Raw genomic sequence first — 9,642 nt, 5'->3', positions numbered from 1 at the left:
GATTGCTAGCCCTGTCATCTACGATCTCACTGGGGGGTGAGGTTTTCCAAATGCCAGCTTCATGACTGTTATTGCTATTAGGTGATACTGGGTCAACTCATAGAGACCCCATTACAAAGAAGGAAATACTGCTCAGTTGTACACCATCCTCACAATATTTCTTATATTTGACCTCATTGTTGCAACCATCATATCAATCAATCATATGAAGAGTTTTACTCTTTTTCATCAAATGAACCTCTACCAAGTATGATGATTTTTTCAAGTACTGGTCCTTCTTGATAACGTGCCCACCACCCTTCCTTCTAAGGAGAATTCTAGCTGTACTTCCTCCAGGAAAAAAATGTGTTAGTTCTTTTGGCAGCTCATGGTACTTTCAGTATTCTTTGCCAACACCATAATTCAAATACATCAATTCTTCTTTTAAAGTACATAGTCAAGTGAAAATAATTTGTGCCACCCGGGGACCAAATCTCTAAAAAAGGAAAGTAAATATTACTATGGATTTGTTTGGAAAGTTTGGGTTATGGTACAACTTAAACAAGCTCTTTGGATCAAGGAGCCATAGAAGTACTTGGGTAAGCATTGGACTGCTAACCTCAAAGTCAGCAATTCAAATCCACCAGCTGCTCCATGGGAGATGGATGAGGCTTTCTGCTCCTGTAATGACTTATACCCTCAGAAACCCACAGGGACAGTTTTGCTCTGTCCAAAAGGATTACTATGAGTTAAAATAAATTCAGTGGCAGTGAGTTTTGAGGATTTTTGTTAAAAAAAATTGATAACATCATTTGCAAGTGAAATTGAATCTGTGATTTATGTCAATGCAATGAACTTTGTTGGACTAATCATTGGGCAGACTAAAAATGCTTTGAGTGTCCCTACAAAGTGAAGGCACTCCCAAATTTATAAGACAAAAAATTATGTGGTATTTGATATAATTTAAGTTTCAATTCAGTCAACATAGGAAAATTAGATATTTTTGGATGCTTGTGAATTGATTTTATCATTTTTAACATTTTCATAATGTCATGTCAATAGTGGAGGAAGGGAGGAAGTGAGGAAGTGAGTGGAGTTAGTACTATGGTCTCAAATATGAGGGGCTTCACAAAGTTCATTGAAAAATTGAATGAAAGGATAATGGAATGTTCCCACTGACTTCTTAAAGCTCCCTGTATATTAATCAACCTCTGAACACAACCTGACCAAGGCAGAAAAAAAATAGAACAAGATCTACCAAGAGAACAAATAAATATGTCTTGGAAGAAGTACAACCAGAATGCTCCTTAGAAGCAAGAATGGTGAGACATTGTCTCACATACTTTGGACATGTTGTCAGGAGAGACCAGCACTTAGAGAAGGACATCCTGCTTGGTAAAGTAGAAAGGCCATAAAAAAGAGGAAGGCCCTTGACAAGATGAATTGAAATACTGATGGCAACAATGGGCTCAAACATAATAAACATTGTGAGGTAGCCACAGGACCTGGCAGTGTTTTTCTCTGTTGTACATAGAGTCACTACAAGTGGGAACCAACTAGATGACACATAACAAAAACACACATGATCGGTTTATGCATAACCAAGGCCAGCTCCTTCTTGCCTTGCTATGCACTTCAGGAATGGAAAATAATAGACCAAGATATAATCATGGGACCCTAGACTGTTCCATTTCCCCAACATTTTTTTTATCATAACATCAAGAGGATTTCTGTATAATAACCAAGGGTTACAACTGCAGCAAAGAACAAGGCTCAGATTGTATCTAAGGAAACTTTGTTAGGTGCCATCAATTGATTCCCACTCATAGCAACACTACATACCACAAAATGAATCACTGGCTAGTCCTGTGCTATCTTCCCAATCCTTATGTTTGATCTCATGGTTACAATCACTGTGTCAATCCATCTCTTTGAGGGTCTCCCTCATTTTGCTCACCATCTACTTCATGAAGCATGTTATCTTTATCCAGGAACTGGCCTTTCTTTATAATGTTCCCAAAGGATTTAAGGAATCTAGGGAATGTCAGTAACAAAAGGGAGACAAAACAAGAACACTCAAGGAAACCTGTGTTAACTCTTCAGACTTTCCTTTGATTGGATGAGACTCAACCACTAATAAACTTTACTCAAATAAATCTTTGAGTAGGAAACCATTCTTTCAAAACCAGTATGAATTTCAGCTTAAGTAATATTCATTCAAAACCACAGTTTGAATTTCAGCTTAAGTAATAAATATCTTCTGTGCAAACCATTCTTTTCTAATGTTATTAAATACTTTTACTGGAGGCTCTTACAACTCTTATCACAATCCATACATTCATCCAGTGTGTCAAGCACATTTGCACGTATGCTGCCATCATCATTTTCAAAGCATTCTCTTCCCACTTGAGCCCTTGATATCAGCCCCCATTTCTTCCCCCTCCCTCCCCCACCAACCCTCCCTCATGGAACCTTTTTAAGTTATAGATTATTATTTTCATATCATACAGCATCCTCCATCACCCCTCAACCACTTTTCTGTTGTTCCTCCCCATGAGATGGGGTTATAGGTTGATCCCTGTGATCGATTCCCCATTTCCCCCCCACCTTCCCCTAATCCTCTTGGTATCCTTACTCTCATTGTTGGCCCTGAGGGCTTTATCTATCCTTGATTCCCTGTGCTGTGGGCTCTTATCTGTAGCAGTGTGCATGTTCTGGTCTAATCTGATTTGTTAGGTAGAATTGAGGTCATGATAATGGGGGGAAGGAAGCACCAAAGAACTAGAGGAAAGTTGTGTGCTTCATCGATGCTATACTGCACCTTGAATGGCTTATTCTTCCCTGTGACCCCTCTGTGGGAAATGTCCAATTGTCTACAGATTGGCACTGCGTCTCCATTCCACGCCCCCCTCCATTCACCTTGGGTATGATTTTGTTCTGGATCTTAGATGCCTGGTACCTGATCCCCTCCACACCTCATGATCACACAGGCTGGTGTGCTTCTTCCAGTGGGCTTTGTTGATTCTGGGCTGGATGGTCACTTGTTTATCTTCAAGCCTTTAAGACCCTAGATGGGTACCATCAGCTTTCTTCACCACATTTACTTATGCACCCATTTTGTCTTCAGTGATCAAGTCGGGAAGGTGAGCATCACAGAATCTGCAAACCATTCTTAAATTGATTTATGATAGATCAATGGACATAGGATATAAACAATTTACAGACTAAAAGCACTTACTAAGAGACAAAGAGATCACATCTCATGAAATTCAAGAGAAATATGAATCAAACCAAAATGAGATATTGCTATATAAAAGTTGATTAAAAAATGTGGAAACTTGTATAATTATGCAATTAGAAGTCATGTGCAGAAATACAGAAATTTTGTTTTACTTATGCTGTAGGCAATCTGGAGTATAATCTAGCAGTACTTTGTCAAATTTCATGCATGTCTGACTAATCTCTATAAAGTTTACTTTTGCATGTGCATACCAAAAGCATACTCATTTAAATACCTTGGTTTTAAATGACTATAATTGCTTGAAATCATCATCTAACAGATACAATAAAATGATGTCTGTTTCCATGAAGGTTTTTGTTTTAGTCTATCTACAAAGTCCTGAAATTTATTTATTTATGTAAACTTGCAATGCTTTGTGTGAAATTGGTCTACCAAATCTTTATTTTCATTTAAATTCAATAAAGTAATTTTATAGGCTTATCTGTAGAAATTTTACATGTTTATTTTATTATAAATCATTTGATTTATATTAAAGGTTGTGAGCATTTTATATTAAATAGTATTATATAATTTATAAGTGAGTACATCTATGAAGAGACTATCTAATTCCTTTGTTATTATTTTACAAGTAGATATGCAATATGCTTTCTTTTTTTCTTTTTCTTTTTTATTAGATATGAAATCTTATAAATGTTTGAATAAGACTTTTATATAAATAATTTCATGGCTCAACTTGAAACTTTTATCATTGTCTTTGCTTTTACATAGGTCTAGATTCTTTAAACATTCTTACATGCAACTATGTTCTTGTTTTCTTTGTTGCTTTCCTCCTTATTTAATTGTGGTGTAATGGTGTCTCTTTTATATGGCCTTAATTGTTTCTATCTATGGTCTTGACCTTATATTTCTGCCAAAAATAATTGCTTGGGTACAGCCTGTCCTGGGATCCATCTATTTTAACACTATAATGAACCAGTTAGTCTCCTATGTAAAAAGGGTGCATAAAACCATCCAATACGATTAAGTAATCATCGGACAGTTGTAAACTTTAAGGCAAAATGAGTGATTGTTGTCTACCTAGGGGATTGATCAGTTTGTGGTCTGGCTAGGAAGGTCATGCCTTGACATCAAACATATGGGCCAATCTCACAGAAGACGAGGGAGACCAGGCTCAAGAGGAAATACTCATGCATTAAACCTCTGGGGAGTCCCCTTTGACCCTAGACTAGGGGTGTTAGTACTTTTGCTATTATGCAGGATGCATTGGAAAGTGAATTATTGCAGATTTAGAAAGGTTAAAATTCAGCATTTTATCATTTGATTTCCCTTTTGACATATTTTAAATTTGTTCCTGTTTATAATATTTTCTGATTTCTTTTTTTATTGAATTTTTTCTCAGTTTTACTTTTTTATTGTTCTTAGTTTTGTTGCTGTTAATTTTTAAGTTTGAAAAGTTTGTGTTGAAACTTTTTAAAATGTTATAATTAATTGGGAGTTATTGCATATATCATATCATTCCATAGTTCAATGTTTTTCTGTGTATGAAATCCAGTAGAGGTCCATCTATAGAGACAGTAACTGCATTAATGTTCCATCTGAGGTATGGCAAGGGTGAAATAGGGAACTGGTGTATGGATTAGGGTGAAATAGGGAACTGACAACAATGAGTACAAGAAGGAAGAAAATGTTCTAATATTGATTACAGTGATGAGTGTACAACTCTTCTTGATATGTGTGAACTATTAAATTGTATTGCTTATGAATGATATGTCAATACAACTGGTACAAGAAAAAAAAGAGCTTTCCTATGTTTTTCTTTGTTGTTTTTGTGGGGGGGTGTATGATTTTCTTTTTATGAAATCCAGTTAAATCTATAGAGACAGTAATTAGATTAATAGTTCCTTAGGATTATGACAAGAGAGATTGAGGAGACATAGGGAGTACTGATAATATGTACAAAAATAAAGAAAATGTTCTAAAATTGGGGTGATGATTTCCCAGCTCTTTAATATATTAAAATAATTTAATTGTATTTTATGTGAACTATATGTCAAGAAAACGGTTTAAAATATTTTTTAAGATAATGACTGTGTTAGTCTGGGTAGACTAGAGAAATAAATTCATGGACACTCATAAGTATATAAGCAAGAGGTTTATATACAAGAGCAATTGAACATTGAGAAAACATCCCAGCCCAGTCCAGACAAAGTCCATAAGTCCAATATTAGTCCATATCTCTGATACCAATCTATAAAGTCCTCCTCAGACTCAAGAAATACATGCAATGATGCCTAATGCAGGAGCATCACAGGCCAGTGGGTTGGAAGTCATGTGAATCCAGTGGTGTTGTAAGCAACTCAGTGCTGGCAGACATCTCTATGTGGCTTCTCTGGCTCCACAGGTCTGGTTACATCAGAGTAGGTTCTTGTAGTTCTCCAGTTCCCATGGTGCAGCACCATGTATCTTGTCAGTAGAGCGTCTCCCAGGGAGTGAGCAGAGAGAGTCTCTCCTGCCTCCAAGGAGGAAAATACAGGAGTTTCCCGAATTCTCAGGAGAAGGCCATGCCCACACAGAGGCCTCATTGGTTATATCTTGATTGACAGACCAGACTCCACCCCTTCACTTATAATCCTTTCGAATTGACACCAAATTATGTAACTACCACAATAACTATTTTTTAAAGCACCTAGATTGAAGCACATCCTTTGGACCCAGGATCCTTGCCCTGAGAACCTCCTAGACACAGGAGAGATGGAAAATGTTAATATTGAAGTCAGTGTGTGAAATGGTAAGAAATGATGGCAACCAAAGCATAGCTCAGTGACAGAGACAGCAGGAGCAGTAGGAACCAAAAGACCAACTGAGTCAGCTGCAGTAGGCTTACTTCCCCATGAGACAGATAAACCTGAGTATCTTTAGGTGGAAGCCTTTTTAGCTTAGTGAGTTGCTTGCAGGTGGCAGAGTTAAAAAGCTATACTAGAGATAAAGAGTTTTAATCCTTGTCTGAGCAAGATAGAAGTCAAGAGAAGGGTAGCCTGTATTCAGACAAAGCTGAGAAGAAGCTAAACATGGTTGTAATAGTTAGGTTTTGTATCGACTTGACTCGGGGTTCTCAGTGGTTTAGTAGCTAAGGTCTAGTAATCCCCCATAATATTACATAAACAATGTAATTTACTCCATAATGAGATTTGCTGAGAGCAGCCAATACGTTTTAAAAAGATGAGGGTGGAATGCCACTCTCCTATTCAGGTCACTTCCCTGTTGCAATTGAAAGGAAGTTTCTTCAGGGGTATGGCCTTATTATGTATGTTGACTCTGTGGAAAGCTTGCTTGCTTCTTCATTCACCTCTGGCTTGTTGGACTGGAGTCAACAGCCCAGTACAATGCCTGCTGACCCTAGGCACCATCAGCTGGGTGCCATCTGGCCTGCCAAACGTTGATTCACAATCTTCTACATTCATCAGCCTGTGGTCTTCCTGCTTTATTTTCTTACTTCCTGATTTGTCAGCCCTCCAGGCACCAGAGTCAGTAGACAGCTCCAGCTTACCATCTGGCTGAACTGGACTAGATATACTTCCCCTTCTATAATTGTGTGAGCCAATTTAGTGATATAAATTTCATATATATATATACATATATATGTATGTGTGTATATGTATATATATATGTGTATATGTATATATATATATGATTTTAGTTCACTGATTTTGGGTCTCTAGAGAAACCAGCCTAACACTGCTGCTGTCTTGCTCAGAAGCTGTTCTGTCTCCTATGTTGAATCCTGTTAATTCAATTTGATACTGACCCTGACTTAAATCTACTAATTCACTAATAAACCACATCATTGTGAATATAGTTTGTGATTTCTGTGTGGTCATTATAATGACAGATTATTGAATCAAGCAGAGAATACAGGAGTGAAGACAGCTGGTTGTAGAAATGGTACAGAAGTTGGAAGAGTGGTGCTATGTCTGACTTCTACCTCATAGGGACCAACTTAGTGCTGATTCCAATTCTTATCCCTCCTCTTGAAATCAGACACGTTCAAATGCTGAATTACACTAATTGAATTGAAAAACTTCTAATAATACATGCTGAAGGGAGGTAGATACAGCCTCCCTATGAATAAGAATAAATATGAAACATATAAGAAATGTAGCATATTTGATACATGGCTACAGAATTCTGAGATATCTGGACCTTATGTACTCAGAATATCAAAAACATCAGAGACCACAGAAGCATATTATTTCTGGAAAATGATAAAAATCGTGGAATAATTTATCTTGTTTCTTGCAAATAATTTATTTAACCACAAATGCTATGAATAGTTTCACAGATCTGTGGAGATTGTGGACATATCTCATTCTTAGTGTCTGTCCTATCTTGAGACTTAATATGTGCCCCCCTTAAAAGGTGATTTAAAAAAATAAAAATAAATAAAAATTGCTTTAACAACTTTTGTTGATATTTTTTACCCCAACAATGACCGAGAAGTACATTCTTATTGTTAAAAACTTGAAAATTTTGGAAAGTTTACAGAAGAAAATATAAAATGCTTATGATAACCAAACCTAGAGATTTTTTTAATTGAATAGTATTCTATACTATATTTAAAAGAGTAAAGATGCATTTGGGGTATTTATAAATCTTCAAAAGCACATAGGTACATATAATTATAAACTTTACATCATTAGGTTTTCTCTATATTTCGAGTTGAGAATGTATCTCAGGTTTTTAAAGAAATGATAATCAATTTCTCAATGTTTACTAGCTAATCCATATTCCATTCATATATTTTAGTCTCTCTGTTAGGACTATTAGTACCATCCCTCTTTTAATTATCTGTTGTGTTTGATTAATTTTTCTATTTAACATTTGCATAAACTATTCTTTGTTTCAAATAATACAGCTTAACTGTACTTTTATGTCTTAGGTTTTGCCATTTTTATTTTTTCCTTAAAATTTCCTTGACTACCTGTGTTTATTTTTATCTTAGAAATAAGATTTAGAAATAGTTTTCTGGTTCCTGAAAGGATTCAACTATGATTTTAATAAGAATACTTTAAATGTGTATGTTAATTTGAAAAGAAACCTTCTTTTCCATACCCATGCTTGCAAATCAATAACATCTTTCCTTTCTTCATCTTCTGTGTGATCAAATGATCTTTGATATTTTTTATCGTTTTATTCATGCAAGTCATGTATATTTCTGTTTGGGAACATACATAGTTGTTTCTGTTTTGCTCATGTAATAAAATACTTAATTGTATATTATATTTCTTAACTGTATGCTCTCTTTCTTTTTGGTATAGTCACAAAACCCTATCAAGCTGAATGATTTTTTTCACCCAAGTGAAAGAAATATAAAGGAAGCCATTCCAAAAACAAAGCACATAATGGTTAAATTAGAACAAATATAAGAAAAAATGAGTGTGTTAGTCTGGGTCGACTAGAGAAACAAAATTCACAGATACTTATATGTGTGTAAGAAAGAGCTTTATCTAGTTATTGTATATTGAGAAAATATGCCAGCCCAGTTCAAAACAAGTCCATTAAGTCTGCTATGAGCCCAGATGCCCGATACCAGTCTATAAATTCCTCTTCAGACTCATACAATACATGCAATGACACTGAATGCAGAAATATCACAGGCCGATGGGTGGAAGGTCCTGTGGATCTAGTGGCAGTATAAGCATCTCAGCACTGGTGTGGGTCTCCACATGGCTCCTGCAGCTCCAGGGCTGTGGTGCCATCAGTGTAGCTCCATGTGGCTTGTCAACAGGAATACAAAGCAGAGTCAGAGTGTGTCTGGCCTCCAGTGAGCATTTTATCTCCATTGCGTCTTCAAATGAGGTCATCAGGCTGCAACCTGAATGACAGGCTAGACTCCACCCCTTCCTTGAGTTGACAGTAGATTATGTCACTGCCATAATGAGAAAATATTCAATTCAGAGAGAATATTTTCAGTGCTACTTTCAGTGAAGCAAAAAAGGAATATGATTATTTTCCAACAGAAACAAAAGAAGCCAAAAGATGACATATCATTAAATTACTGAAAGAAAATATTCTAGAATTCTATATTTATCAAAAGTAATATTCAAATATCATGATGATATAAAATATTTTCAGATTAAAAAAATAAGAAAAAGTATCATCAGTAAAAAGAGCCTAAAGGAAATACTAAAGAGCATTCTAACAGAAAAATAATGATCCCTTAACATAACTGAATATGTATGACAAATGAAAAAGCCATTGGTGGGAAAATACAAACGTATTTGAATTGCGTAAATAATAATCACACATCAGTTATGACTTTAAAATATAAATAAATTAAAAATATGAAAAATAACAATAAATGCAGAAGACGAATCCATGAAAATAAAAATTTTGATGGTCTTTGAATTTTCCAGAAGTGGTAA

This window comes from Echinops telfairi, unplaced genomic scaffold (assembly GCF_000313985.2).
Source record: "Echinops telfairi isolate 266 unplaced genomic scaffold, ASM31398v2 ScPeMD7_7436;HRSCAF=8474, whole genome shotgun sequence".
In the NCBI taxonomy this organism is placed as follows: Eukaryota; Metazoa; Chordata; class Mammalia; order Afrosoricida; family Tenrecidae; genus Echinops; species Echinops telfairi.
This window is presented reverse-complemented; position numbering follows the sequence as displayed.